At 33.6% G+C, this 24354-nt stretch overlaps 1 protein-coding gene and 1 pseudogene across 5 annotated transcripts in view; both read right to left on the minus strand.

Annotated features, from left to right (window-relative positions):
- Window positions 1-24354, minus strand: part of PCDH9 (protocadherin 9) — a 1020109-nt gene that overhangs the window by 476556 nt on the left and 519199 nt on the right. The window lies entirely within an intron of this gene.
- Window positions 120-4895, minus strand: LOC116422970 (annotated as a pseudogene).

Raw genomic sequence — 24354 nt, forward strand, 5'->3', positions numbered from 1 at the left:
TTTATATAGCCTACATAATATATAATATTCTGTTTCAGAAATTAGAGAAAAAAAAAACAGAAGGAAGAATTTTTGAAAGTTTCATTTTCTAAACTATATTAGTATAATTTGTAAAAAAAAAACTGATAATATATCCTATATCTGTAAGATATTCAGTAAGAACTTTTAAATTTTCAGTTAAATGATCTTAAGTCAGTGGACCAACCAACACCATTTTTATTCTAGATTAAATACTTTGGAGATCTTAAAAGCAAGTTCTACATCTAACCTAGTTCAAATCATGAATTCTACTCATCTGATTTTATTAACATGCCAACATTTCCCCAAAGCCTGCCTTCTCAACCTCTTCAGGGACTCCAGCATCTGTGGCATCTATATTTCATAACAACATAGGTACATTGTGTGTTTTTGAAGTAATACAAACACACAGTGAATTCACTGAGGGGATTTTATTTCATTTTACAGACACATGAAAAAGGATAACATTGTGCCCCTGGCACACTTTTCCCATCTCCCTTTCCTGTTTGGATCTCCCAATAACTTCAAAGAGAAATTTCTACCAGGAGAGTTGGGCAAGGTTTGTAATGCGCAAATCTAAGGTCTTTAATGTCAAGACATAAAGTAGCAGTAATTCATTGTTAAAGACCCTCTCACACAATCCTTCTTCGATTTGACATCCCCTGCATCACTATTTGGGGCCAAATTCATTGAATTGGACTTCCCCAGCCACAGGCTCATCTCTTTTGAACCAGTCTGGCAATAGGAAAGAAAGTGTCCCAGCTGAGTGTGCTGATGTCGTGTTTCTTAACATGCAACTCAGATATCATAAGGAAGAAATTGCTGTACATAGTAAATCTCCATTGTTCATTGTCCTGTAGTTTGTGATTTCTCTGGTGTATTTCTCTGAAAACAGAGAAGAAAGATGCCTTTTATATCGGTCCTGACCAAGGCAAAGCCACATATGAGAAAGTCTCCTACTACAGGTCATAAAAGCAATATTTTAAAAATTTCCTATAGGTTCACTTTTCTATTGTTCACAAGGATCCTTAGGAATATGCCCCAAAATCTAAATGGTGGCTTAATTTAGGATACTACAGGTATATTTCACCTAATTTCAAAATTGAAAAACCACAAAATTCATTTAATTTATCATCTCTTCTATGCAGAAATCTTAGCTTGTAACTTTTTGTTGCTGTTTTGTTGTTTAAGTTTTTCTTGTTTGTAAAAAACCCAAATTTATTTTTGTTCAGCATTTTCCTAACACTGTTAGAGTGTCTGGGGTAAAAGTTAGGACTACTCTGTGACAGCTCCTACCCACCCGGTGGCCTGAGCAGTAGGAACAGCAGACCAGTCCTTAGTAGCTAGATAAGTAATCTTCAGTAGGGAATTGCTGAATGGGCACAAATGGCACCTGTACTTCCTCAGACCAATAAGCCACCTCAGGTGGCACAGGAGAATATTCTGGGGTGGGTATCATCCATTCATCCTGAACCTCCTCCTTTGTTCCTGCCTTCTCAGCTGCAGCCTACTGTTCCTTTTCAATCTCCTCTAAATCCCTGGAGAATTAAAGATCAAGTATAATCTCCCACAGGTGTTCATAAGAGATAGTACCATTTACATGTAGGACCTCATGGCCAGCATCCACCACATCAGAGTTACTGAATGAGTTCCTTTTTTGTTATATGGAATGGCAATATACTGCACAATACAGTGTTTAGGAGGTTAACATAAGATATTTTAGCCAGAGGATGTAATCTACCTGAAGATCAATGACCACCAACAAGTGAGGCTCCCTAAAAGCTACCTGGCTCTGGTTGGAGAAAGTGATCAGTGTAAAACATCTAGCAGTAGGTATAGTGCCAGTGGCAGCAACAAATTTCAAAACATTTTGCTGGCCAATATTGCTGGATGAGATCACACGAACACCAGCTGGATTTGAATCGACAACAATGTTATGAGCTACCAGCAGAAATCCTTCCCAAGTTCTCTTCAAACTGGTGATGTAGATGCCATCACTCTTTTTTGTACATCTGCTCTTCCATCGGGAAGTCCAAATTGCTGCCACATAATAAGTCCCAAATAAGGGAGTGAAGAAGAATTGCTTCATCCCTCAATGTTGCCATATTATCATATTTTCACATCTTTGTGCCTCAAATCAAAAACTTCACAAATGATTTCACAAAATTTCAGTTGGAAAGGACTTCGAAAGTTATTTATTCTAATAGCTGCAAACTCAAAAACAAATAGGGCCAATTAAATTCTACATAGAGTTCTACTGTATTTTTTATTTGCTTTGTTAAATATTTCCCAATTATATTTTAATATAGTTCTGCCTGCACTTAGAATTATTAGTGTGTTTGATCCCTACAATCTAATCCAACATTTACTTGAACAGAAATATACTCTCAAACATCCTAGGCAATAGCTCATCTAATCATTAAAGAGTCTCAGTACTGGAGCGAATTAGTACCTAATGAGGCAAAATATTCCACTTTAGGACAGTTCAGAATGGCAATGGTAGGTAAAGAGAGTAGAGATATTGCCTAAATAATTGTAGTTTTGAAAGAATAAAAGTGAAAATGCAAGAAAGAAGAAAAAAAATACAGTGAAAACTCATAGCAACATATAGCACTGGGTTCCTGATTCTTCACAATTCTTACTCTGGGTTGTTCCCACTATATACACTCTTTTCCTTCCAGACTTCCACTTTTCATATATTACTTCAACATACCAAAAAAGTCTTCAAGAAGAAAAAAATTCTAAATTCATAAGCTGACACTGAATGTTAATGAAAGATTTATGGTCAAAGATATTTAACCTATCTTTTGAAGAACAAAACAAGCACTATACCAAGCTGTAATATACTACATTGGATCCTCCATCAAAGGGTACCCAGACAATGTCACTAAAACAAAAAGATAATAAAAGGTAATTAATATAATTTTCTGAATATAATTTTAGAAGATAATAGCTCCAGAAAGAGAAGGGAGCACAGATGTCATCAATCCGAGCCCTTTCATTTTATAGATGAGGAAACTGAGACCCAAGGATATGAAGTATTTTTACCAAGATCATACTGATAGTAAACATCAATTCTTTCTTTTAATCTTGGAGATGAATTGAAAATAATTCAATTAAACATGCTTTTATCATGTGGTACTAGAGATTCCTGTGCCAGCTGAAGACTTATTGTCCAATTCATTCAAAGATCTTTGACCTTGTCCATTTTTAACTTGAAATATCTACTCTTAAGCTTCTAAACAGATTCCTCAGACTCAAGCTTTTCAGACATATTCTTTCAAGAATAAGCAATTACTTTTCTATAACATCTAAATTGCATTTACCTAAGAAATTTTGAATCCTTTAGAAATAAGGAGACATAATTGCCATTACTCTCCCCCAAAGTGAGCTCCCTAGTTTGAAAAATTATATAATTCTGAAATATTAAACTAAACAATAGAAACTGAGATATCCACAGCTCTTCTCATTAATGGTTATGAAATCCAGATTTAAGACAGCTAACAGATTTAAACATTCTTAGTCCTACCTAGAAATCAACAGAAATGTATTGATTCCTTTGTGTTAGTAAAATTTGTTAAGCAAAACTGCAGATAAAGAACAAATATTTTAAAATCCTGTCCCAGTTTGATAGTCATATTATTAATAAATGTATTCAAATCTACAATTTTACTGTAAGTAAAAAATGTATAAAGAAATCCCTTAGATTTTGTATCAAGAATATTACTCTTTCAATCATACAGTTAACCAAAAAAATTCTAGAAATTTTAAAATGTTCTCTACTTGAAGTCAATAATTTTAAGTATCAGACTTCCTCAATCTATAATACATATGATTTGCTTTAAATTACAAAAGTCATCTAAATTTTTTTTGTTTTATACACATACACACACACACACACACACAGAAATGTATATAGAGAGAAAATCTAAGAGACAAATTTAAAATTAAAATTTTATTGAACTACTTTTTATCTCTTGAAACATGAATACTAGCTGTTTAAAATAGATATTAAGTACATATTTAAATAAGAAAAACATCTTACATTTTCCCCTCAATCTGCATATTTTTCTGATAACAATTTCCATGTACAATTTGGCATATAGAAGGGTAGAGTAACTATTGAATGATTTAAAAATGTTAATATTTAATGATAAAATTATTTTATTAAATAATGTCTTCAAGGGTGACTATTATTTTTTACAAGCTAAAAATATTCATTCAATTAGATATGCTTGATTTCACTCTGATTTTTGGGAAGAACTGAGAACTTTCCATCGGAAAACAATTTTGATGAAAACATTGATAAATTGTTTCCCTAAGAAAAAGAAACCAATGATAAAATTTAAGAAGATGATCTTAAGTACACCTCATGAGGAAAAAAAAAATTACATTGTCTAAGAAGGTTGTATTAACTAAAGAAAATAATAATAAGGGCACCAACAAAAGACCGTATTATAAAGTGCAAGATTTGAAGTAGAAGCAATACCCCACAGACATGCCTGTAGGCTCTAGGTTCTTGGACTGCTTTCATACATATGTCAAGGGCCAAGTTATGCCAAGAGGCAAGAATCATAAAAAGATGATCAGAGATTATGAGAAGGTACATTATATTAAAGATTATAAATTAAGCCAAAAATATTGTTCTCTGTATAAAGCAAGAAAAGAAAACCAAAATAGTTTTTCCATTATGAGAAATGCTTTACTTAGTAAATATTAAGATTTAAACTAGGGAGCACAAGTTATTCAAGAGGGAAAATAATGACTAAGAAAGTAAGTTTAACATTAAATATTAAACTTGACAAAACAGGAAATATTACTATATAAATTTAAGACAAAAGCATTTTTAAAGGATGTATATTATGTGTATGTACATATATGCATATATTTGTATATATCTATATGTATGGATATCTATATGTTTATATATGTATATTTATATATTTGTATGTATATACATGCATATACATGTATGCATATATTTAATTTCTGACCTTTTAGTAACTTAGGCAAATTCAGTTTACTGGAAAGATTTGGATAAAAAACATAGCAAATTATTTTAATAGTGTCTCTAGAATAGCAAGCACAAGAAATTTAGGGAACAAGCCAACCTTTTCTTGGGATTTCTCCCAGTCTTAATCTTTAGCTTCCAATTGAACTAATGATCCTTCATGATACTTACCCTCTCAGCCATCCCTCAGCCTGAAATTCCTCATGCTTTTAAATCTCAGTGTTTATATACAGAATCCAAAGGCCACAACAAAATCCCCTGGTCAACTGGAATAGAACTCTCAACTAGGATCTTCTGACTTCATCCAAGGGATTTCAAAGACTTTTTCCACTTAGTTTTTTTATGAGTAATTAAAGGATTCAGATTTATTCCTAACCTAAGTAAAGCATAAGAGCTAAAAGAGAGTGTAATGCTTTTACAACTATTCAGAAGTATCTGAGAGGGCACTTGAAGCTAGGTCTTTAATTCCAAAAAAGTACTCTTTCCATTGTCCATCTCTGGTTATCAGTGAAGAAGTAGAAAAAGCAGTGCAAAAGGCGATATGAAAACTTTCTGATTCCAAATGACAGAGACATTAAACAATAGACACCATAGAAGCCAGCTTCTTATACTGTGGATTGTGACCCCATATGGGGACTTATAAGTGAATGTGGGGAATGCAAAATTATCATTTATTGTCAGTAAACATTTGGTTTGTATGCCTATCATCTACCTAGATACTGGGTCACATAAAAATTTCTTGGGCTAAAGGGGTCACAAGTGGAAAAATTTTAAGAAACCCTGCCATAGAAAATAAGATTAAATCCCATGATAAAATAGGAAAAAGGAATTTTGTGGCATAAAAGTTATATATGGTAATGAAAATTATTCTTTGCCTGTAAGTAAAAAAAAAAAATAGTGGGCACTTTCTCTTCTTTGTGTGTAAATATCATAAACCAGAAATTTGACAGGAAAAAGGAAGGGATACATCATGCATTTCTAATAAAACATAAAATAGAGTTTTTCTATTTAATAGGCATATTTCATTACAGATCATATAGTCCATACTGACAGGATATGAAGAGAGAGAAAGAGAGAGACAAACCAACAAAACACTGTTTAATAATAAAGATTGGGCAATGAAATTAAACTTTATATTGCCTCTTGTGAACTTACGACAAACAGGATATGGGGTAAGAAAAGGAGGAGGGTAATCAGCAGTTGGCTCACATTTGTCTTGATAGCTAGTGAGAAGTTTATCTAAAATAACTGAAGCACAGGACAGTTAAAAATTAAGAACCAGGGTCACATGTAATTATTAAATCTGACAGATGTCAACTGATTTCAATTCTCTTTTAACTATTGTGAAATAAGTTAGTTAACAAATACTATTTCCACTATATAAAATGTGTGAAAGGCCACCTTGGGTTATTAAGGTATTCCTCTTAATCATAATTGTAGAGAAGATTAAGAATAATTTCAATATTATGAAATCATAACTTTATTTCTCAATTTTCTACAATCTGTTTTCCAAAGTGTTGGGCAGAAGGGGAAGCAAGACAGTCACTTAAATACCCAATAACAGATATATGGAATGGAGTTCAAAGTCGTTTGCTTTGCAAGTTCAACAGTTAAGAAGGCCACAGTTGATCACTTCAACTTTCCCAGCATAGTGTAAGTAACAGTTCCAGTGGGTAATCATAATTTCTGGTGAATTATAACTAGAACTGAGTGAGCAAAGGAGGAATAAACACTGGAGAGAGAGAGAGAGAGAGAGAGAGGGAGGGAGGGAGAGAGAGAGACAGAGAGAGAGAGAGACAGAGAGATAGAGGTTTAGATATTCCAGCCTTGTATCATATGGGGCTTATGGAAAATGTCTCAGTTCCAAAAATATTCTCTCTATATTTTGGATTTTTGTACTTGTTTGGAACTTCTTTTTATGATGTCTATATAAGGAAAGATAATGAAAAGTAAACTATTTGAAACTGTTTATAATAGGTATGCTAAGCTTTAATTTTGTGTACATGTGTATATGTTTGTATATGGCATGGACAGTAGGAGACACATAGTAGGGAAGGAGAAATGGGCTTGAAATAGATGATAGGTAGAAAGGTAAAAAGGAAGAGAGGGAATAGAAAAGAAGGAAGGCAGAAAGAGAGGAAGGAAAGAGGAAAGAAAAGCAAGGAGCTAGCTAGCTAATGAAGCTTTTGTTAAATTGAGATGCTTTTGTCATGTCAGTAAAAACCCTGTTATGAGGTCCAAGTGGAACATCACTGTCAATAATATGATAGCAAGGCTCCAAAGATATTTTTTAAAATTATAAATATTGCATTTACATGTGCTATATTTCATACACAAAGATGACATTATTGACTAACCATCAGTATGACATGTGGCTTTGAGTTTTTTATGTCATTAGTAGGGGTGAATTCATTCTATGCATTCATGCTTTATTATAAGTTTCAAGTTCATTCATTTATGCAACAGATATTTATTGAACAAGGCATCTGGCAAAGAGTTATATGCCCCAAGCAATGTTTAGGGTAAAAGAGGATATACAAAAGATATATAAGCTTACAGTCTAATGAGATTAGAGATGAGGAAGGGAAGACAAGCTGTGAAAAACACAAAAAGGAATCAAACATGCTACCTTTGTATATTAGAATTAGATGAATACCTTGTGAGCTACTATATTTTTCATTGTTCTTTAAAGTTCTTAAATTACTTTTGTGTAAAGATCAAAGCTACATATATTTTTATTTTTTTCTTCTTTTTCTTCTGATCCAGATGTGACTGCAATAGTAAAAAGAAATCCCAATGAAAAAATTCTCTTTATCAATGTAGATCAGCCACTTGTCTGAAATTGCAAAATGTTAGTTCCCCAGGGAAGTTAATTGACTTTCCTAGCATCACACAAGGAGTATGAATCTGGGGCAGGACTTGAACCCAGATATTCCTGACTCAGAGGTCAGTTTGTCTGATTTTCCATGCTATTCTTTATTTGCTTTATTCCTTGAAGAGGGCAACAAAATACTATATCTTGTATTCATTCTAAATATATGTTTACATAGTTATTAAAATTATGTCTATAAAGAGAATTTATTTTTTACAAGTTAATGTATAATGCAAACAGCATTCAATATACTACGTCATCTGAACATCTGGTTTTTAAAATGTTTAAGTATCCAGCTGTGTTATGAATTCTAAAGAGGACAAAAAACAAACATACAAACAATAAAACAATTCTTTGGCCATAATATACAGCAAGTCATAACTGAAAGAGATGAGAAAAGACAAAGAATAAAGATGAGACCCATTTCATTCTCATGGGTTGGGTCACTACTCAGAAAGGAAAAGAATACTCTGCTAGACTTGTAAAGAGGAAATGGAATATATGTGTAAAGAAGTGGAATATAATAGCAGGATGAAAGAGATAAAGGAGGAAAGAAAAGGAATAATAGAGAAGGAGATAGATAACAGCAGAGATGAGAAGTCCTGTTACAATAGTAGTCACAAACATGTCTTCAATTGACTATCCCTTGCAGGAAATACCCATAAGATATTTCTTCCTTATAGAAAAGCTTTCTAAGTTCATAGATTGTATGCTATTGTATGTTCTTTATAAATTTATGATTTTTTTTCCTTTGGTGTCTTGAGAAATGATGGTTCCATATAAGATGTGAAATCATTTTGTCAGATACAAACGTAGGTACTGTCAAAGGAAAAGAAAAGACTGATACGGCATGTGGATTAGGTTTGTAACTTATGTGCCTAGACAAGAGATTTGTCATACATATTTTTATTAAAAGGTTAAAAACCTGGATACCATTTTTTTTACTTTTGCTGCAGTGAAATCTCTTTGATTTCTGAAACATTAATCAGCTCCACAACTTTAAACTGGTACCCCTACCCTAAGGAAGATACTCTCTATGACATGGAACAGGGACTGTGCTAATTCCAGCTAATGAAGGGGATTGAGACTCCAAAAAATTGAATATATTTGAGTAATTATTACTTATAAATTGCAAAGGGTTCCTGAGGCTATTAGGGACTAAAAAAATTTGGAAAAATTTGAGATTGTAATATATATTTGAGCTCAATTCTTAGGAGAATGCAAAGTTGTCTCAGCCATCAGCAAAAAAAAAAAAAAAAAAAAAAAGGTAATAAGAAACCCCTGGCTGACAGAGCAACCTTTTATAGTTTATACTTTTATCTGTAACCTAGAGGAGATTTAACAGGCAAAATGTCACTTCAGATCAAATATCTTCCTTCTATATCCAATTTTATCACATCCTAATATAAAAATATAAATTAACATTATTAATTGATATAATAAATTTTAATAATGACTTTGTAGTATACAAGAGATGTCTCTTCCTCCTCTAGTATATATTCATACTTAATACTCAAATCGAAGGGCTTATATTTAGATCTCCCTTCAAACACAAATACAAGGTTTGGATAAATAGGTAATCATCATAAAATATCAAGTAGCAATGGTGGGAGGAAGGGAGAGAGAGAAGGAGAGAGAGAGAAAGAGAGAGAGAGAGAGAGAGAGAGAGAGAGAGAGAGAGAACATTTCAAAGTAGTATTCTCATTGTGCAAGATTCCAGTAAAGGAAATAATAAAGTGAAATATGTAGGGAGTGGGGAAAGATTATTCTTTGAGAGAAAAAAAAAATCTTATTAAAAGGAGGACCTAACAATTCCATAGATTAATTGGGAGCCAACTGAGATAATTGGGCCTATGGGAATAAAATTACACCCATCACAAAATGCTTTTTTTTTTTTCACAAGTACAAGTTAAGTGCTTGATGCTTTAATTGAGGGGTCCCATGACTAGGAAAGTGGGACTGGTCTAGAAGAATTGCTATTTGGTAAAGCAAATCCCTGAAGTACTTTGGCATCATTAAAAGCTACATTTATTTTAAGGGAACAAATTTCTAGGCTTCTTGGAGACACTTGAATAAGAATGTAGTTATAATTGTACATTCCAATCAAATCATAACTTTATGATTCTAATTTTGACCTACAAAATAACTTATAAATGCTTTATAATTCTTCTTTGAGTTATAAAGAGGTTATTCTATTCAGTGGGTACCTTTAATATAGTCACTGTACCAAGTGTCCCTACTTATATTATAAGGGGGAAAAAAAAAAAGAACATAGGAAGTTAGTCCTAGAAGGCACCCATGAGATAATTTCCTGAAAGGGACTGATCGTTTAGGGCAAGAATTATCTTGCCCTAAGTTAAAATCTATGTCATAGGGGAGATAAGTTCTCCTCAACTTCAAGATTTTGTCATAGTCTATAGGGATACTAAATTAACTACTACAACTTTAAAAAAAAAAAAAAAGCTCCTCTAAGTAACTGAAATTCAGAAATAAGACAAGGAATCCAACATTCTGGCATAAGGAGTTTGGAGATCATAATATAAGCACGCAAAAAAATAAGAAATCACCTAGTAAATACCATAAAATCACAATATTAGTGCAAGTATTTTCAGTACAAAATTCCACTCACACCTATGGTTGCAATAATAAGGATAGCAAATCATGTTTTCATATACAATTGGAGCATTTATTACTCCAACATTTGTTGTTTGTTAATTTACAAACTCAAGTGAAACTGCATTGCCTTATCAATTGAAGATCTTGTTTACATGCTAGATATTCAGTGTGTAGGTTGTTTCTCCCTCTTCCCTCATATAAATTCCTGCTTAAAAACTGAGCAGGATATTACCTTTTTTAAAAAAACAGAACAAAATGGTAGACTATTTTTCAAATCTGTTTTACACTTGTCTCTAAGGAAATTACTCTAATCAGACACATTGTTTGGGTTTTAATTTACCTTTAGGCTAGAAGCCATTTAATCAATGACTAGGTGTTAATCTGGGTTAATATAATGACATGCCCAGTAGTCAAGAGAAACTAGACATATAGCTTTTTGTTGTATAGCATGGTGAGGATCAAATATTTAAGTATAAGATGTCAAACCTGATACACAACTCTTATAATGTAGACACGTCCTATTTGTATATAGATTCTTCATTCTAATATTCAAGCTATGGGATATTTTATCACTGCATTATATTAGATAACAACATAATCTGTTTATTGCAAACTGCTTCCATATGTCCTCAGAATTTAGTAGTGTGGAAAATTACAACCTTAAAAGTAGGTAATATTTATAAATTTAATGTCACCTGCTCAGGTGGGTTATTATAGGCAGGAAAGAGTCTCACAAAAATAGTTTTAGTCATTTAAATTTAGTTGATTACAAAAGGATGCTAGCAATCCTCTTAAGTTTAGCTTGATTAGGCATAGGACTGAATAAATTAAGCTTTGTATAAATTGCACTATTTATTTTTTGTATAGACACTGTGACCTGAGTTGCACGTCCAGCAATGTACCTGAAACTCCAAATTCAGAAAGGATTTTTCTTTTTATTTGTGATGCATTTGAGAATTCTCTACCACATCAAGTCCAAGAGAGGTGTTAGGAAAAAGGGAATGGGATGCTCATATTGTCAGGCAGCTTTCCCTTGTCACATATACCTGCACTTTCTCAAATTAACATGTGTTCCAAGGCACAATATATCCCAACACATTCAAAAACGAATCTGCTAGAAAATGCATTGCCCAACACTTTCCTAACATGTTTTATTCTTATTCCACAAGGAAAAGGGTTGCTATTCTGAGAAGCCAACATCTGACTCACCCAGTCATTACCTGATGGACTAGAAAGACACCTTGCAAACCTACGGCGTTTGCATTGCCCCTACATGAATCACTGTCGACTGTGACGAGGTGAAGATGGCATTCCCCAAACAGATGGCTTAACATTGTGCATAAGAAGGAGAAAAACACACACACAGATACACACAAAACTGATGTTGTCTATTCTTTTTCCTGCTCATCTACTAGATTTTGCCCTTGGGGAAAGTCATCAGCAAAATTTAAAATATATTTAATAAAATTTATGAAGCACATATAAATGAACAGATTGAAGAGCTGACATGCCAGATACAATGCACAGCTTTTATGTCCTTAGTTTTACTGTTTTATAAAGGAAGCCAAAGTATTTATTATGTTCATCCAGGTACCAACATTTGGGCATTGTTCGACCCTAGGGTTGTAATGTGAATCCCTTGAGGCAAATCACAATACACCAAATGACGTATTGTTATTATTACAGCAAGCTTTAAAGTGGACTACATTCAAGTAAAAGTAGGACTCAGTGGGCAGCAAGACTATTGTGTATAATTAAAATTACTCTTCCCCCTCCTGACATTCAGATGGTTTTCATAGTTACCAAAGATTAGACAGAGCTTTATTTTATTTCCTAAAGCTCTGGTGCCCTGGCTCCCCAGGAAATTTTTTTTCCTATTTTGTGATCAGTGAGTTTGTTACTTTTCCTGTGCTTGTATTAATCGGGATATTATTTTCTGAGAATATGACATTGCAATCCTGTATAATTATCAGATTCTATCTGCATGATAATTAAGCTCTTATTTTTTATGCTGATTGCTGTTAATGCCTCAACAAAAATAAGAGTCTTTTGAGGATTATATGCAACCTGAGCAGCTTTGATTTACAAATTATGAAATAAAGCATTTTTTAAGCAATAGCATCATTTATTTGTTTACTTTTAAAATGGATCCTTTATAGGATTCTGAAAATAGAAGTACAAAGGCAGGGCTCCTTCAGGAGCTTGAAGGAATATTTTGTTAATACTATTGAAGCATTTTTAAAACTTCCTCTCTAATCATCTTTAATAAATTCCCTGTCTCTGTATCTGTTTTTAGACTACATTTGGATATATTATGATTTTCCTCACCACATGACTATATCCCCATCCTCCCAAAAAAAAAAAAAAAAAAACCACAATGAAAACTAATGTAGCCATCTAACCAACAACAACCAACAGTCACTTATTGAATTTCCCTAAAGGATGTTCTTCCTTCTACAGTCTTCCCACAAGTATCATATTTAATTCCCATCCCAGTCCATACAACATACATTTGCAAGAATGGGATACAGATTTGTGAAGGGTGTTAAGGTCAGCCCTACCTATAATTTCAGAAGTGATTGTGATATTCCAACCATTCTGGAGAGCAATCTGGAACCTACCCTGTGACCCAGCAGTGCCATTATTGGGTCTGTACCCCAAGGAAATCATAAAGGAGGGAAAAGAACCCCCCATGTGCAAAAATGTTTGTAGCAGCTCTTTTTGTACTGGCAAAGAAGTAAAAAATGAGTGGATGCCCTTGAATCGGGGAATGACAAAACAAGTTGTGGCACATTTGGGTAATGGAATATTATTGTTCTATTAAAAAAAATGATGAACAAGCTGATTTTAGAAAGGCCTGGAAAGATTTACACGAACTGATGCTAAGTGATACAGGCCATACCGGGAATACCTTGTACACAATAACAGCAAGAATGTGCAATGATCAACTATGAAAGAGTTCGTTCTTCTCAGTGATCACTCAGAGAGTGATACGAAGCAATCTCAATAGACTTTGGACAGAAAATGCCATTTGACTCCAAAAAAAGAACTAAGGAAACTGAATATAAATCAACACATGCTATGTTTACTTCTTTTGGCTCTCAGGTCAAACTATCAATTATCACTCCTTTATTGTATATTTATATAGATATAGATATACTATCTACATCTATATCTATCTATATATATAAATATATATATATATATACTATAAACACAGGGGATCATCATCATCAACACTGGGATGAGAATTAAATATGATACTTGTGGGAAGACTGCAGAAGGAAGAACATCCTTTAGGGAAACTCAATAAGTGACTGTTGGTTGTTGTTGGTTAGGATGGCTACGTTAGTTTTATAAAAGTTTCTTGGGCAAAAAAAAAAAGGCTCATGAATGGGGAAAGTTTAAGAAGCCTTGATCTAGAGTAGTTGATCTCCAAACTGACAACCATCATTATATCATATCCCCCAAAGTTTATGGGATTTTGTGACAAAAAGGTAATGTCAACAGCTGCCACTCCTATTCCTAATTTGCATTATTTGTGTGCTGGCAAATATTTAACAACTAGCTCTTTAGGTAGGTCAATGATATTGAATCCCAAGCTTTTAACACTTAGGTGCATAATTTCTGATGTAACTCTTATATTATTCTGGTCTAGCTTAAGGGGAAGTTCTTTTATTATTTCACTGAAGCCCATGGGAGTATTATTCATTTATGGGAGAAGGCATGGGAATTGCTACTATTTAATCCCTTTCCCTTGTTATTTGCACAGCTTTTATGTCTTAGCTAAATGTTTTTGCTATTGAATTAAAATATCTTTCATGTTCTAGTATTAGACTGGTAAACTGGCTAGAGACTTGAGCTATGATCTGCATAGCTAATAACTAACATTATTCACATTTAACTTAGAAAAAATAAAAGAATTCTAAACCACAATTTTTACAGTTTGTGGGACTAAGGAAAAATAAGTTGAGAACCACTGAAGTTCCCGTCAGTATTACTACAATTGGCTTGAGGTCTGAGTTATAATATGTATTAGAATCTGTGGAATACTACTTTAAGTAACTCTTCTTTAATTTCAACAAAATGTTCTCTTCCATGTGTCCCTCTTAGATTCTATAAGAAATAATTTCCAAACTATGTATGTATGGATAGAACACAGTCCATACACCATCTACACATGATTCTAAAATACTCTCTTAAACAGCTTCACACTTGGGGGAAGGAGTGCTTTTCTGGCATGCTATAATTCATTCCATCTACTGTACTTCTACTCTGTCTAGGATGGCTCTCAGGTCAAACTATCAATTATCACTCCTTTGCAGCTACAGAATTAAATCATATACAGATAATCTGACTCATTCAGTGATGGCATATTAACAACTATATGTGAACCTAGAACTAAATTCCTTATCTGGGACAATGGAGGATTTGAGACTGAAATAATTGCTACATAAAAAAATAAAATAGGAAGTTACCATCAATGACAAAGCAAGAATCTAAATGGAAATGAACCAGAAAAAATGGATTTTTATTATTTTTTTTCTGTGTTCTATCCATACCTATGATAATTCTATCTACCTACCTATCTATCCATGTTACTAATAAAGTAACAATCTGAACAATGCAAAAGACCAATACCTCCTCTGCAATTTATAGTCTAAGAGAGTTACTTAGGGTCCTGAAAGGTTAATTGACTTGCCAAGGGTTACACAGCTAGCATATGTCGGAGGTAGCACTTGACCCTAAGTCTTCCTGGTACTGAGAACAGCTCTCTATTTACTATGATGTTTAACACTCTTATAATCATAAATTATATGATATTTATAACTTTTATAACTTAAAATCTTAAATTTCTCTTTCAATATAAAATATGATTTTGATTCAAATTACAATCAAATTACAATCACTACTAAACTGAAATTAAGGGAAAACTACATTTCAACCACATGATAAAGGCATTATTTGATATATCACTGAGACTTTATCCTGAAGGATTTTTTTTCATGAAAAGAATGAAAAAAACAAAAGATCCTAGGAATTAAAAGGAACCACTGAAATACAAAAATATTTTCTTGATATTCTTTCCTTCATTAAATATAACCAGGGTGAGTCCTGGTCAAAATTTTTAAACACAAAGTCTGGTTTCAGTATTTTATGCCATTTGTGTCCTTTCTCTCACTATATGGGTATTATTTGTACTCCTATTCTATCACATATGTACTACATCAGTATTCACTAAAACTTCTAACCCAGGACCTCTTAACCTAAGGTCTGTGAAGTAATTTTTAAATTATTTTTTGATTACTGTATCTCATTATAATCTATCTCTTTTGTAATATTGTGTATTTTATTTTATTCATTTTAAATGACCGTTCTCAGCAAAGGTCCTTAGGTTTTTTTCCAGACTACCATAAGAAGTTTATGACATCCCTCCCCCCAAAAAAAACAAAAAAATACACAATTAAGAACCAACATTCTATCCAGGCAAACTATGCCTTAAGGAAAGATATTAAAACTCATTCACAGTAAGGCACAGCTTAGTGTGACACCTCTCTGAAGTATCAGAATTTTAACAGATGGACTAATAAATCATTAGGAATGATATCCAGTTGCCACTTTTGAAGGTAAGAAGCAGGGTCCTGACAAATCACAAAACGGTATCCTATACTGTCTCTGGAAAGTCTGGTCTTAAACATGGCTCTGAAATGAGGACTTCACAGGCAAAACAAATGTGAATATAAGCATCCTGTCTTTCCAAGTGGGGCTGGTGGTCACAATTCATCCTGATTTTATTTTAAACTATTATTAAATTCAAATGAATTCACTAAAAGCTATTTTGTTCCATTAGCCTGGTGCATTCCTGTCTCTACTCAGCTCTTATATCAACAAATGGGGCAGTAATGCTGCTTCTTTCAGGGCAGAGACAAAACATGGACTACATCCAGTTTTTAATCAGCTGTACAGATGGGTTTATTTTACAAATGCACCAGGCTGCACAGATGGAGGTTCCTGAATGCCTGACAAGGTGTTAAAACTGGGCTTGAGATTACAAAGGGATAAAAAAGCAGCATAGGAAATTACAATTAGTAAGGACTTGATCTCAGAAGGGTTTATTAGTTCAGAACTTAAATTTTGTCCTTGGCATCTAAAAATTTCTTTGGAAAGGGTGGAGGCATGAGAAAAAGTAATACACATCAATTAGGCTAATGTTCTCTCATATCTGTATCAAGTTAGAGCTCAGGGTATCAATTTAACTAGCAACTATTCCAAGCACCAGTAAAATTAAGCAAAAAGTTACTTTTACATATTCTGAAAGAGCTGAATGTTTGGAACAATTTTATTTGTTAAATATTAATAAACAGATTACATCAGTAATTAAATATTTAATAATTTTACATTCAATATCAAATATTGAATAAATGATCAAAATGAAACTTCATATTTAAGTTTTCATTTACCTTATGTGAGCATGGAGGCCCCTATTGGTTCCCAAAAATTGAGAAACAAGGAAACTCAAAGACAGAAACTCTATGGTTAATAAAGACTTTTTTTTTAAAGTCAGTAATTAGTTGGCACTCTCACTCTCCCTTTTTTCCCTTTGTAGAATTAGAGATTTCTTTATCAACATCCCTCTCCTCAATTAAAAAAGAAAAAAAAAACTTCCCAATTCCTGATTTGGAACATTCCCTATTCATTTTGATAAAGATTAAATTATCTCCAGCCTTCTTCTATGGCTACTACTTCCTGAACCTTGTATGTATGTCTGTGTATATATGTGTGAATGTGAAAGAGATACAGAGACAGACAGAGGGACAGAGACAGAGAGAGAATCAGAGACAGAGAGAGCAGAGAGGAGAATTTTAAATATGTGATCAGAAGGAAGTAAATTTTTATTAAAAACAGGGGAATCTAAAAAGACAATAGCCATCATTTATGCTTATATTATGTTGTCACTGAATTGTCTCTTAGTCTATGTAGTTATTTCAACAGAGCTAAAGATCTGTCTACCAGGAGTTCTCAAACTATGGCCCACGGGCCAGATGCGGCAGCTGAGATCATTTATCCCCCTCACCCCAAAACTCTGAAGTTTCTTTATTTAAAAGACCCACAAAACAAAGTTTTTGTTTTTGCTATAGTTCAACCCTCCAACAGTCTGAGGGACAGTGAACTGGCCCCCTATTTAAAAAGTTTGAGGATTCCTGGGACAATTCTCCTCATTTACAGATTTAGAGAGACCCAAAGGGGTTATCAGGTCATATAGCTCCAAATCAAGACTAGTTAACAAGTATTTATTAAGCACTTGCTAATGTTCCAGACAATATGCCAAGAGTTGTAAATAAGGCCCAAAATACAGTTCTTGCCTTCAGGGACCTTATATTCTACTGGGAAAGATAAATAAATAACAGTGCACATATAAGACATACACAAGAAATAGAAAGCAGTCTGAAAAGGGTAGACTTTGGCAGCCAGAGTAATAAAAAAAGTCAGAAGATGGGATTTGAGCTTAGTTTTCAAAGAAGCCCAGGAAACTAAGAGGCAGAATTAAGTAGATACAGCATTCAAGAAATAACCAGTGCAAAGATCCAGTTAGGAGATGAAGTATTTTGTTAAAGTAGGCCAATATAATTGGATCCAAAGACTGAGTGGAGGAAAGTGTGAGGAGCCTGGAAATGTCTTCCCCAGTATCTCCTTTTTTCTGATTTCCTTGTCTCTCACCATTCTTAGGCTTGTTAATACTGTCTCAAAATTTGCCTAACATATACACATAGTTCAGTAGCTATCTTGTCTATTATTCTTTATATTTCACAGAGTTCTTCCCTTCCAACAACCCAGTGAGATAGTATATTATCCTCATTTTTATAGGTGAAGGAACTGAGGCTAAGAGAAAGTGACTAATCATGATTATATACCTAGTAATAAGTGGACTTGTATTGAATCTGGATCTTCTTTCTGCAAATTTACAATGCTTTCCACCACACTGAGCTGATATTAAACTCTTCTTTCACACAATCATTACCAAGTCAATAAAAATTTTCCCCTTTTCCTATATCCCTATGTTTATTTTATTACAGCACCAAATGATGGATAAATGTGAGTAGTTTTCAGTTGCACCTGTATCAAGGAAAATAAAGTGATGTCAAAAAAAATCACAAAATTAGTTCCATCAACACCTAAAATCCTTGAAGTGTCCAAAAATCCCCTGAAGAATTTCCACAAGTCTACATCCTCTATCTTTTCAAGCACTCACATTCAAATATAAATTTTAAAAGCCTATTTCTTATCAACTTTATTTCACTTAATTGCTGCTACTGTTATAGTATGTTATTTTTTCCAGAAATATACAGTATTTCATTCTTTTATATATATATTAAAAATACATTATGAATTTCACCAAATCAGTTTGCAAAGGAAAGACAATGTATTGGGACTTTCTATTTTGATTGTATGGGAAAACATTTTTAAATATCATGTGAAATATGATATTATATGTGTGCATATATAATATATGTGATTATATTATTTATCCCTAACCATTGCAGAAATAAAACATTAATTTCTGAAAAATGCAGGTCATTGATTATCAGCATGGGAACTTTCCAAAGTATGGATCTTCCTTACTCACCATAAAGCTCAACCTGTCTATGGCCTAGTAAGTAAATTCTTGGGAGGTCCCTGACACATATAAAGAGGAATACACATCATTTAGGCTAATGCTGTTTCATATCTTTAATAAGTAAAATGTCACAGTATTATTTTGGTTAACCCTTCCAAAGAACCAATAAAATAATAATGGCATTTAATGTTTATAAGGGATAAATATATTTGATGAGACATCAGATTTTGTTAAATATTCATCTTTATAAATTAACAATGAATGCAGGGTCCTATAATAAAGTTCTTCAGTACTTTCTTCATGTTCCTTACACTTATGAAAAGAAACATTTATTTGCCAGAATAACTGAAAATGTGCCAAAAGGCTTTGAATCGTTTCTGGTGTGTCTGTACAAAACACATATCCAAAACACCATAAAGTTTGCATTAAGTTTTCTTTTCCTTCTTGTATGCATGAAAGAACATACAGTGAATTCTCCAAGTACTCACATTTCACAATATGTCTATCACTATGTAGTATAGAACATATAGTCACTACTCAAACATATGTTTGTTAATGAGAAGATCCTATAATGAAAAAATATCCAGCAGAGGATTTAAATCAAGGCAAAATAACCTACAGATAATCATATACACTCCATCAGAGGTTTTTTTTTTTTGTTTTTTTTTAAATAAAGGGTCCATAAATTTGGGGTTTTAAAAATATTTTGATAACTATTTTAATATAATTGGTTCCTATATAATCCTAGGTATTCTATTCTTTGCATTCAAAAATATTACTCTGAAAAGGGATCCCCTAGGTCTCGCTAGAATGTCACATGGTTCTATGACACTAAAAAAGGTTTAAAATGTCTCCTCTACATGGTATTTGTAGATGAAATTGTGCTCCCTTTATCAAGCCCAGAAACATTAAAGAGCTTTATAAACAAGGATGTTACAATTCAAACTATTCACACAGGAAAAAGCAAGTGGATTTGTAAATGCCTATTATCCAGACAATGAGATGTAGTTAGATGGATAACTCATGAAACTGGTCCATCAATATCTACATCTTAGAAAGACATGGCAGATGAACAATCAGCTAAGCTTAGATTTGAATAGGAGGAAAAGAACAGACTGGATTACATCTGAGAAATTGTGTGGTGCTTCCAATTACTGCCAAATTTTCCTCAGAACAAAACCAATATTCTTCCAGTGATGCTGGATGGCTCTAAATCATGGAGTACCATAATGTCTGGAGATTTGAAATTGCAAGGGCATGCAAAGGCCAAAGGAGACACACATCATCATAGAGAAATAGGCTACAACATGTTGCACACACACACACACAAAAAAAAAAGCATAATGGACATTTTTAAAGAGATTTATGACCTGCAAAAGGCACCCTGGTCAAAGCAAGCAAAAAATAACAGATGGACAGCTTAGCAATGAATTAGCATCTATATTATGTTAAAAGGCAAAGAGAAAGGCCTCCAGCACATTGGGTGAACAATCCTAATGGAGAATTTGTGGAAGAATATGGACCATGGTGATATGTATTGAGTGTGAATGAGTAGTAGTCTGCAGTGCCTGTGAAAGCACAACTCAAGTGAAGAACAGAATAAAACAAACCCCTATAAAAAGGTTCTAATGACTGTCTCTACGATTTTAGAAAAAATTTCTGCTGCTCTGTCTTGCACCCTACATTTTGGACTAAGGATGAGGACTAAGTTGTAGGCAGAGAATTAAAAAGAAAATCCTTAGTGTAGTATGAGTGTGCCTTAAAAGAGACATCAACTGAGACTATTTATTAAACGTCCATGATATAGAAACCACAGGGCTCCATACTGCCACCAGTGAAAGGCAAGAATTCCGGTGCAGTAATGAGATGCATAGAAGAGCCCCTAGCAATCTCTACCTCCTGTGCTTGCTAACTGTGTGAGTAACATGGTAAGTTGGTGAGAATCAAGTCTATACCTCAAGGCATCTTGTTGCTAATGACTCTGCTATTTTTTGTCTTGCTAATGAGCTTAAGAAAGGAATTCTATAACAAATTTAAATGTGAAAAGATATTCATCACAGTATAATATAGGTGAACACTTGGGATTTCTATGAGCTGTATCATATAGTCTATTATGCTGTAGATTGGAATATATAAGAGCAAGATGCTAGTACATAGCTGCCTTTGGTGTCCAGAGATGCTGCTACTATAGCTGACTGCTAAACTCTGAGTCCCATCTGGGTATAAATAAAAAATGGACAATCAAGGAACATATTCAAAATTCTATTTGAGGGGTATTTCTTCTTTGGTTTGAAGCTTTACTTCTGGTTTATGATTACTTTTAACTAGTTTATAAACTTAGAGTTAATCTTGTAGCAGGAATTCTTTGAGGTAGATCAGAGGCTGGAATCTGTGGAAATTATTTGGAAAAGCAGTATGTGGTTAGTAGAGGAATCCGGTCTAATCGTTTGATAGTAAATTGCAAAGAGAATGTACAATGTATTAGGGATAAATGAACCTGGTCTTCTCTGCCCTTTGGCTGACACCCGTATCTAGGACAGATAAGTGAAGTAGGCAATATAATAATCCTCTATGTGTTGGAACTCCTAAGAAGCTCTTCTATTTCCAGTGCAAATTTGTTTGGAGGGAAGGAAAATTTTCTGCTGGAAGAGCCACAAGAAACAAAGAGAGAATGAAAGTGGAACTTGGTTTGGAGCAGTTGGACTTGGAGTTAAAGATCTGGGTTCAGATTCCTCTTCTGACACTAGCTAATTGACACCTTTCTGTAAAATAAGGGTTTTACATTTAAAGGTCTCTGAAATCCATTCATACTCTAAATCTATTATATTATACTTAGTGCTGGTTGAGCCAGAATAGGGAGGTTGGAAAGATATGATGGTAGCTTCTTCAGACTAGAAAAAGTCAGAATAAAAAACAACAAGGTAACTGAGAGTCATGGTAGGAGGACTCAGGACAGAGTACCACTGTGTGGGGGAAAAGAGACATTGTAAGAGACTGAATCAAGGCATACCTAAGGACAAAAGAGCTGGCACTAAGGAAACTGATACCAACAGAAAGATCAAGCTCTAAACTCCTTGCTTTTATTGTGGCCCTACTCTATAAGCCAAAACATTTTAAAAGGGTCTGATAACAGTGGAAGGTTTCTTGACTTTTATTTTATTTGTATTTGTGGGTGTGGGTGTAGCAAATGGAGTTAAGTGACTTGCTCAGAGTCTCACAAGTAGTAAATGTTGAGTGTCTAAGGCCAGATTTGAACTCCAGGGCTGGTGCTTATCCACTGTATAATCTAGCTGTCCCTTGTTATTTATTGATTTATTGGTTTCTTGAGTTTTGATAAACTTAAGTTTTTGTTGTTCTTTACTGCTTTAATCAAACTTAAAACAATTACCATTTATTAAATGCCTAATACACACCACACATTATGCTAAGAGATAAATATCCAAAGAAGGAAAAAAAAAAATAGAACCCTCTTGTCCTCAAAAAACTGCTATTCTTGATTCAGGAAAGTAATATGTACATATATACATGAACACACACACATATATATTATATATGAGCTATATAATATATATGTTATAACTTTTACATAACTACCACTGAGCAGCTACATATCACAGTGGATAAAGTCTATAGCCATCTTCTCTATCTCAAATATGTCCTCAGTTATTTTCTAGCTATGTGATCCTAGCCTGCACTAGAAGTTATGATTTGCCAAGGGTTATAGAACTAGTAATTGTTGGAGGTGGGACTTGAGTCATCTGGATTTGAAGCAAGCTCATTATCCACTATTCATGCTGTTCTTTATATTAAAATAAAATAAAAATTACTTTTTGGAGAGAAAACACTTCACTAGGAGGAGAATTAGTAAAGGCTTCATGTGAAAGGTGGTATTTGAATTGAATCTTGAAGGGTCTCTACAAGGCAGAATGAGATGGAAGCCCCCAGTAGAAAAAAGAATGGAGTCAAGAAAAAGACATTTATGTATGAGTGAATTAACCCTCTTTGATCTGTTTCCTTATTAGCCAAAATGCTTGGAGGGTAATGATAGCACACTTGAAGGGAAAACATACCAAATACTGAAGTTCCCAAAAGAAGCAAGGGAAATAAATAAGTCAATCCTAGTGTGTTTATGGCCTAAGAATACTTCTGATCCAGGGTTCTGTTTTCCCTATACAGTTAATCCCAGGTGATTATTTTTAGTTTGGCCATTACATTTCCATTCCATTCACCTTTTAAAACAAATAGTTATTTATTTAAATAAGCTTTTAAGAATAATAAATTGCTATCAAACTGAACTTCTTCCTTTTGTAGGAACCTACTGACGCAATGCCCAAGCCTCCCCCTTTACAAGCTTGCACTAATCGGCTACAAGGTCTGTAATCTAACAGATCAAGAGAGCACACACGCTGCCCAGACATTTTCATCTAAATGATCAAAGAGTCATGACTCTGTCTTTTAAATAAGAATATGTCAATAGTAAGCTTTCCTTCAATATCTTTGAAATCCTGCTAAAGTAATGTATAAAGACTCCTTTAAAGAAACACATTTTTCCCTAGTTATTTTTTCTCAAAATGGCATAAAGAAAAAACCCAGAGTAGACAGTATATTTTATATTCTTTTAGGATCCTATAGGGGACAAAATTTTTTTTAAAAAGGTATATTCCCAGCATAGTTCCAAGAAAAAAAGCTCTTGTAAATCAATGTTTTCCTAATAGGCATATGTATACAAGACGAGTATACAAGAAAGAGAAGGGAAAGGAATAAGCATTTATTAAGCACACATATATGCCAGGAATTTTGCTAAGGGATGCATATTTTCTCAGTTAATTCTCACAAGTATCCTATAAGGTAAATGTTATTGTGACCCCCATTTTACAGTTGAGGAACCTCAGACAGAATTAGGTTAAGTGACTTGCCTAGGATGACACAGCTAGTAAATGTCTAGGGCCAAATTTGAATTAAGGTTTTCCTCATTCCATGCTCAGCACTCTATTCATTATAAGACTTATCTGTAAGACAATCCACTGGTGTGTTCAAAGAAAATATTGCAAATGAATAACATAGCCACTCTATTGATCAAGCTAGTGACAATGATCTGCCTCTTTGGCTCTCCTTGTCACCTACACACAGTATGAACTGGGCTATTTGAAGCATCATACATGTTCCTCCCTGGTAGGCAGACTGGTGGACAGTCTGGAAAGCAAAGAAGGGCCATTCAGG

This window comes from Sarcophilus harrisii, chromosome 3, assembly GCF_902635505.1.
Source record: "Sarcophilus harrisii chromosome 3, mSarHar1.11, whole genome shotgun sequence".
NCBI lineage: Eukaryota > Metazoa > Chordata > Mammalia > Dasyuromorphia > Dasyuridae > Sarcophilus > Sarcophilus harrisii.